Consider the following 9,035-nt stretch of genomic DNA (forward strand, 5'->3'; position numbering starts at 1 on the left):
CTTTCCACAGAACAACTGTGTCAACTCTTGAAACTGTGCCTGCAGTCAACCTACTTCACATATGGGGAGCAATATTATAGGCAGAAACATGGGTGTGCTATGGGGTCTCCAGTTTCTCCTATTGTTGCCAACCTGTACATGGAGGAGGTAGAAAAGAGAGCCTTGACGTCCTTTTCAGGGACACCACCAAGTCATTGGTTCAGGTATGTTGACGACACCTGGGTTAAAATTAAATCTCAGGAAGTCCAACATTTTACTGACCACATCAACTCTGTGGATAAGTACATCAAGTTCACACGAGAAGATGTAAAAAATGGCAGGTTGGCTTTCTTGGACTGTGAGGTCTCAGTCTCTGATAGAGGACATTTGCAAACCGAGGTGTACCGCAAACCCACCCACACAGACCAGTATTTGCAGTTTGACTCCCATTACCCTTTGGAGCACAAGTTAGGAGTCATCAGGACTCTGTATCACAGAGCAGACAGCATCCCCACTAACTCAAGAGCCAGGCAGAAGGAGAAATCCTACACACGACAAGCTCTACAGCAATGTGGATATCCTAACTGGGCCTTCCTAAAAGCAGAGAAGAAATCCAAACAGGACCACTGTCAGCCATCAGGTGAAAAGGAGGAACCCAGACCCAGACCAGTGGTCATTACGTATGTTGAGAGAGTATCAGAGAAACTGAGATGTTTATTTTCTAAACACAACGTCCCAGTGGCTTTTAAACCCCCAAATACATTACGGCTGTTAAAGACGGGAGCTGGCTGTGGGCCCCCGGATCCGGTAACTCCCTCCAGCCCACGTCTTTACCCCCGGCTCGGACCTCCCTCAGAAGTGGCACTATACTAATCAATAAATCAAGGATACGTCAATTAAGTTTTATTAATTATATTAGAAAAAGGCAGGGGGCGCGTGCTGGGGGCGCGTGCTTGGTTGTTGGCGATGTGTGGGGGTGGTCGGTGGCGTGTCCTCTTCATGGTGGGGGGGTGTCCTGTCGGCTGGGCATGGCCTGGGCCGGGTCTGGGGTATTGGCTCTTCTCCGCTCGAGAATGAATGGGTTTACCTCCTGGGTTTGGGCATGGGCTGCCCCCTGTAGAGGGCGGGTACATGTCTTGGACCTGGGGGGTATAGAGTGCGTATCGGGAATAAGAATGAAATGTATCGTTATTGTATGTCTTTGAGTGAGTGAATGTGAGAATGAGGTTGGGATTGTGTGATAGTGTCTGTGCATGAATGGGTATTTGTTAGGCCGAGACTCGGACTGCCCCCTCTTTGATACAACTGGGGGTGCTTGGCATCGCACCCCTATCGCGCTGCCCCCTGGTGGGGTGTGCCCTTGCCTGCCGGCGTGCTTGGGGCCGTTGGTGTCGGGGGCTGGGCGCTTGGGCGTGTGTCGGCTCGGCCTGGTGTCTGCCTAGTGGGGCTCGGGTCCTCTGGCCCTGTCGGGCCTTGGCCTGGGTGGTGTGAGTCCTCGGTGCCCGGGCCTCGGTGCCCGGGCCTGGACCTACATCGGTGCGGCGGGTTCTGACGGAGGCCTATGAGTTTGTCGCTGTTGGCCCCGGGGGGTCACTGTATGTGTTCGCTGGTGGGGATCTTCCGGTTCTCCCCTGTGGTCCGTTCTGGGGGATGGGTGAGTGGTTCGTCCTGTGTGGGTGGCCCTGGGGGCTCCGCGGTCGGGGTCCCTCCTGGGGTCTTGGGCTCTGGACACCCTTTTTGTCTGCCTCTGGTCTTGGGGGTCGGGTCTCTGCTGCTTCACAGTTACTATTAAATGTTCTATTAGAGAAGCCTTATACATTTATGCATGCTCACAACCACACACAAATAGATGCAGGGATGCTTATGTAGGCTTTATATGTAGATATATAGATATGTATATGAATGTATATTCGTGTGTATGTATGCATGTATATAGGCGTAGGTATGGGTATATATATTTATGGAAACTTACTGCAAAGCCATGAATATTTTAAGTTCTTTATACATATGTATTTTGTTGCTGTGTTTTGTCATGTTCTTTGCAGGTGAACAGACAGTGGCCGGGTGTTTTGCCGTGTGCTCTCTTTGTGTATATTTTGGAGTCTTACTTTGTCTTTTCTTTCTTTCTATCCTATAAAAAAAAAAAAAAAAAAAACCTACACTAGATAATCACTAGAATAAATATTTCATAATAATGGTGTGGAGAGGATGGCTGTAAGGGGAGAAGGGAGGCCATCTAAAAAAAAAAGAAAAAAAAAAGAAAAAGGCAGTAAAAGATTAAAATTCACAGCGCTGGACTCTAAAGTCAGTGTCGCCACAGACCCAGAAGAAGAGCCCCAATGTCTCGTGTCATTATTAATTTATAGGGCCCTAGACTCCTCCTTTCACAGAAGGGGAGCTCAGCCTCTCAGTGTATGAGGGGGCGTGGCTAAGTGTGATCTCAGGGCTCTTATGTGGACTGACGTGTTAGGAAATATGAGACGGTGCTCCAAAGCCTTCCTACCTGATGCGGCAAGCAGATTAAACTCTATTCCGTGACAGATATTGAATCATCAGGGAGACTCTTAAGAGTTTGCTGGCCCAGTTTAACCAGTCAGAACTGGGTCATAATTTTATTATAATCCCGTCTCTGAGCAGATCAAAACCATAAGACCAGTCTAGATTGAAAATATCTTAACACGGCAAAAACTTGTTCATCCCAAAGATCCAGTCCCCCGGCACAAACAGAGTAATGTTGTGTATGCTGTTCAGTGTCAGGAGGGCTGTGATCAGTCTTACATCGGGGAAACTAAACAGCCACTGGCCAAAAGGATGGCCCAGCACAGAAGATCAACATCATCACGCCAGGACTCTGCGGTCTATACTCATCTCCAGGCCAGTGGTCACTCTTTCAGGGATGAAGATGTTCACATCCTGGACAGAGAGGAACGATGGTTTGAGAGAGGAGTAAAGGAGGCCATCTTTGTGAAAAGAAATCGTCCATCATTGAACAGGGGTGGAGGCCTCCGGGTTCAACTGTCCCCCTCTTACAATGCTGTGATTGCTAGTATCACTCAACCCCCTGTGAATAGTAAACAGCCATCAGTGTGCTAATGATCCATTGTTAGGCTGATGGTCCTTCTTGACCATGTGAGCAGCTGGTTTTGGTTGTCAGCAGCAAACTGGTTGACCCACTCTGAGAAGGTGCTCTTTAAGAGACTGAGCTGAATACAGCACCTCAGACTGAGGAAGTTTTTCAGATGAAAGACAAAACATTTCTACACTTCTTTTTGTTTTGCTTTGTTTTTTTTGAATGTCCAGAGGACCAGATTGAACTTTTTTAGATTTTTCTACCTGGATTATTGAGCATGCATCAGGATATTATCTTGGACCATGTTCTGTGAATAAGTGTGTATGAGAATAAGTTGTTTAAAACTGTTGATTGCTTTTGTCATCTGGGTGTGTCTTTGTTTTTTTTATTGTTTTTTTTTCATGAAGAAAAGCCTCTTTAGTACATGTTAGAGTGCACAATAATACAGAACAAAAATACACTGCAATAAATCTATGACTGTTCGATCAGTTCTGATTCACCAATGTTTTGTATTAAACTGAGTTTTATTAAGAGCAACAAAAATGTCAATGACACACACAGTCAATGCTTCACAAATTTATTGCAGAATAAAAAAGTAAACAAACAAACACATTCAAATCAAAGCGTTTGACAATCTCAAGAAGTCCTCTCCTTAAAAGCTCAAGGTTTAATATCAGAAAAAAATGCAATAAATCCATGTCCATTAGGTGGTTATGGGATTAAAAAAAGATAGTTTATGTTTTCAAGAGGGGTTGTAGAAAAAGTTTAAACATTTAATAAACTTTTTTTTAATATATAGTTCTTCGAATGGTTCAACTCAGAAAAACAAAGTTTAATTTTGACTGATTCTACCATAATATGGATTATTTGCAAGTGCAAAAAGTAGCAGCACCAACTAGCTGTAGCACTTATTTTTAAAAATGTTTGTAAACCTTGAAAACTAAAGTTCTGAAATTGTTTTTAAGTTAAATATGTTGTTTTTGTCAAAATAATAAATTCATTTTTACATTTTAATCCCAGAAATTTAGATTTTTCATAACCACAAATGTACTGAACATTCCTTTTTGCTTTGAAATTCTTGCAGTAGAGCAGGTCTGTGTGTTCGGTGTAAAGCTTGTCAGCAGATGTATCAACAGATGTATCAGGAAGCCGACCCATTCAAAGCCACCAAGTTCTGTTTGAGGGAAAAACTGAAATGTATTCACTTGTTAAAATAAACTTTTTATTTTATTTTATTTTATCAGTTGGTTTTCTTTCAGCTGCTCCCTGTTAAAGAAAACATTGCAGTGAACAAACTCACATGGAAGATTTGGCAGCACCAGACGCCCTTCCTGACACAACCTGGGCTCGAACTTGCAGCCTCAGAACTAAAAGATGGCAGCACTGACCACCGAGCTACTGTTGCCCTGTTGTGGTTTTATCTGTGATATAACTCAGTGAAAACTGCTAAAAAGCTAAAATTGTTTTGTTTTTGTTTGTTTTTTACTTACAGCATCCGTAAAGCTTGTTGACGCGGGTGATGTCATTGGAGCTCATTTTACTGGCCCGTCCCCAGTCAAAATTGGGATCACCTTTAGCAGCCAACGTTGGCTCTCCATTTTTGGAGAAGGCATACCTTAAAGAAGATGGTAAATGGTAAATGGACTGTACTTATATAGCGCCTTTCTATCTTATTTCAAATTTTATTTCAGAAGATGCATATAGATAGAAAGTAATGATTAATAATGACAGAAAAAAATTATCTCAAATTATATTTAACAATGGAACGCCATTGTGGCTCCTTTTTTCTATCACAATTAAAACAAAATATCTGTGAATGAATTGATTCACATTGGACAATTCAATTCAATTCAGTTTATTTATATAGCTCCAAGTCACAACATAAGTCATCTCAGGACACTATAAAAAACATTCACATACATAAAAAGCTAATTAGTAAAAGTTCTCTATCTAAGGAAGCAGCAGATTGTGTTGAATCTTCACTTCGTCACTGTCTCTTATCCTGAGCAAGCACAAAGAAGACAGTGGAAAGAAAAACTCCCTTTTGACAGGAAGAAACCTCCAGTAGAACCAGACTCAGGACGAGCGGCCATCTGCATCGACTAGCTGGGTTTGAGAGGACAGGAAAGAGAAACAGACAAACAGAATGACAGGTCCAGATGTACTGTCTATAGGAGGAAAGACAAAACACATGTTAAGATAGAAATAATTATAAATTCTAACAGGTAGAGTCGAACAAACTAAGATAGCAGCAGAGAGAGGAAATGTGATAAATTTGTCCCCCAGCAGTCTAAGCTTATAGCAGATAACTAAGGGATAGCTCAGGAAACCCAAGCCAACCCTAACTATAATCCAAAAAAAAGTTAAAAAGAAAACAATTGGACTTGATTTGTAACAGAAGACGTTTCGCTTCTCATTCGAGGAGCTTTCTCAGTTCAAAGAAACAAGGAGTGTGGGATTCAAGCTATAAAGCTGTGTTGTTCTCTAAAGCCCCCAGTATACTCCCGCGCACGTCAGTCTGTGGAGGTCCGCGTGTAATGGATTAGAGCTGAAGTGGACGCCTGCAGGGCATGTCTGCGCAAAGCTCAATTTTTACGACTGCATACTACGCGTACTCGGTGTCGCACAAGAAACTGCCCGGCGACGGACTGTCTTGTATGCGACACCAATGTATTAAATTCCCCTTCTTCATCCGTGGTCTGGTTTAATGTCCTGTTCTTTTGTTTTGCCAAAAGGCAAGCAAGCTCTTCCTCCTCTGTTGATGCCATGACTGAAATGGTGAGAAATGAAGGAATTTGTCATGAGCGAATTAAAATCAGGTCCAGCGTGGCTGCAGGAGGGTCTGGAGATTTCCTGTTGGGCTGCTCTGATGTGTGGGCTGCAGGACCAGCTCTCCATTAAAAAAAAACAACACTTTTTATTAACAACATATAAACACAAAACACTGCTGCATTTTTTTAACCTGTCAATCAATCCAGTAGGCGTGTCAGCAAATGACCAATCGGCGACCTCAAATTGTCCTGAAGGTAAACGCCCCTTGTCTGCGGAGCTGCTGTGCAGCAGCTCAGGGTGGACGCTCGAGCATGAAGTCTCAACCCTCTGCGGACAGTGCTCACAGTTTCCATGTGACAGACAGGACGCGGGAGTATACTGGAGCCTTAAGCTTGCATAATGCAGACTGACACATGCAGATTGACCTCTCACTCTTCACAATAGAGGATCGTTAGGGTCTTTGTTAGTCCCACCCACAGAGGGGCCACTCTGGTCACATGGTTTGAGCTCCTGATAGGAGTGAAACTGGCTGGGAATCAGTCCTAAAAGCTGCATTATAAGTTTTTAGAAGATGAAATCTGAGACCTCCTCCTCTGTTTAAAGATGGTTTCTCTCTTTTTGCATAAACAGCCTCCTTCACTCCCCTCTCAGACCATCGGTCTTCTTGGGACTTTCTGGTCTTCAAATGAGTGACCCTTATCCCTGAGGTGTAGGTGAACATCTGAGTCTTGTCCTGAGGAGCTGGCTCTCCTATGTTGAGCCATGCGTCTGTGAAGGGGCTGTTTAGTTTCCCCATTGTAGAGGTCTGGACAGTCCTCACTGCACTGGACTGCATACAAACAGCCTTCCGGATCGAAGGCAAAACGTTTCAGCACAAAAAAAAGAAAGTGTCCAGATGACATGACTGAAAAATGTTGGATTTGATACCTGGATTATCGAGCATGGACTTTATGCTTTCAACCAGTTTGACAAGACGGTCAACAAGGAAGAGGTCCGGCAATGGAGGAGGGGCGTACCAAAGAGACCATCTTATCACAAGCAGAACTGGTTTGTTCCACTTTGGAGTAAGCTGTTGGGGGAAGAATCAGGGTGCATTCACACCAGCTCTGTTTAGTCAGCTTTAATCGAACTCTAGCTCGTTTTCCTAGGAAGTCCGGTTCGTTTAGGGAGGTGTGAACGCACCATCGAACTCTGTCACGGAACAAAAAGGCAAACTCTGGCCTGGGCTAAATCCTGTCACGGAACAAAAAGGCAAACTCTGGCCTGGGCTAAATCCTAGGTCTCGTTCCGGTAGAAGAGAACTCCAGCGCGGTTCGAGTACAGTATGAATGTAAACAGACCGGGCCCCGCTCCACAAGCAGGAAGTGGAGTACAGCGCAGGGCAAACAAACACGCATTTCTCTGACCTTATATGGAGCCGTCAGCTGCCTTGTGTGAAAAACAATATTTTCCATGTTCTTCTGCCTCATCTTCTGCTCATGCCAAGTCCATTTTAGAAAAATGACAAAATATAACTCCTAAAACTGCTAAAACTTGATGCCACTTCGTTTTTATTTGTATTTACAGAAGTAGAAGACGTGTCTTCTGAGTTTTTTGTGTTGTTTCTTTCAGTAGTTCTTGGTGCAGCGCCCCCACAGGCGAGCGTGGGAATAGGTTGGGTCAACAGGTTGACTCGACTGCACAGTGCAGTGTGAATGCAAACTCACCAGCTCACATGTAAACAAAATGTCATGAATATTGGTCCCCAACCGAACCGAGTCTACCGGACTATCAGGTGTGAAAACAACCTCAGTTTTGTTGTGTGTTTCCTTGACTGATGAAGACTTCCGGATCGAAGGCAAAACGTTTCAGCACAAAAAAAGAAACTGTCCAGATGACCTGACTGAAAAATGTTGGACTGCATACACCACACCACTCTGTTTGTGTATGGGTGTTTTGTCTTTAGGGTGGACACGCCTCTGTTTGAGAGTCCTGCTGGGTTTGAAATGTACTGGGATGTTGTGTTTGTTGAAAATCCTTCAGAATTTCTCAGATACTCCAGCAACATAAGAGATGACAATGTTTTTCCATCTCTTTTTTTTTTTTGAAAACAACTAACAGAACTTATTGTAACAGACGTTGTAGCACTTATTGATATTTTGGTTGTTATCATCCAAAAGAGAGATATGACATGTTGACTAACGTAAGGTGGATTCAAAATCCCTTTGCCTTTGAAAGTCCAGAATCTCTGCTGGAGTTAGGACTAACTCAAGAAGAAACAGAGATGTTACAACTGAGCAGTGACCCAGTGCTGAAGAGAAGACATGATGCATGCAGTTATGTTCAATTTGGATAGAATAGAATAGAATAGAATAGAATATAACTTTATTATCATTGCACCTAAATACAACAGAATTGCATCTCATCTGAATGTCCTGCCTTACATAAGGCAAGTTTTCTGCTTCTCATTCCTTTCACACCTACATACAAATGTGAAATATGTAGTCTCATGAGACAACAAGTCTACAAGTCTCAGTTCTCACAAAAATAAAGACAAAATACTGAAATAGACTGAACGATACAACACATATATATGATGCATTATCCTCTTGTATGCCAGACTGGAATGCAGTACTGTATTGCAAAACAAGCAGGCCCGTCTCTCACATTAGCAAAGTAAATTGACCAAATTTTGTTAAAAGCTACATTTTTTTTATTTTCTTCATTGATTATGTGCAAAACTTTCTATGCTTGAAACATATTTTTGATGCTTGTTCTGAATTTGAGGTTCTGATAATTTTGCACAATACTCAGTTTATTACCTAAAATTAAATATATTCCTTTCCATTTAAGAGAGAAAAGAGCAGAGAGCTGAGTGTTTATCTGTTTATACTGAAATATTTTGTCTAAATAGATTCAAAATGCATACAATCTTTCCAAGAAGAGGCACATTCAAATTTAGGTTAAATTTTGAGATTGTTTGGAAATAAATAAAGCAATGTAATGCTTAAAAGATAGTAAAATGTAAAAGCTAAAGTTTTTTTTTTTTTTAAGCACAATTGTTTTCTTTTCAAGAATGGTAAATAAAGTCTAAATTAAATGGGGTCACAATGATTCGTCATTTTCAAAATATGGGTCCCCCAAAAAACAAAAAGGTTTTGGAAACACTGGTCTAGAGTGAAGGAACTTAAACAAACAAACAAAAAAACTTGGAACAAAAGAAACAGTTGTATTT

The sequence above is a fragment of the Nematolebias whitei genome, chromosome 2 (assembly GCF_014905685.2).
Source record: "Nematolebias whitei isolate Nwh7 chromosome 2, NemWhi1, whole genome shotgun sequence".
Taxonomy (NCBI): Eukaryota; Metazoa; Chordata; class Actinopteri; order Cyprinodontiformes; family Rivulidae; genus Nematolebias; species Nematolebias whitei.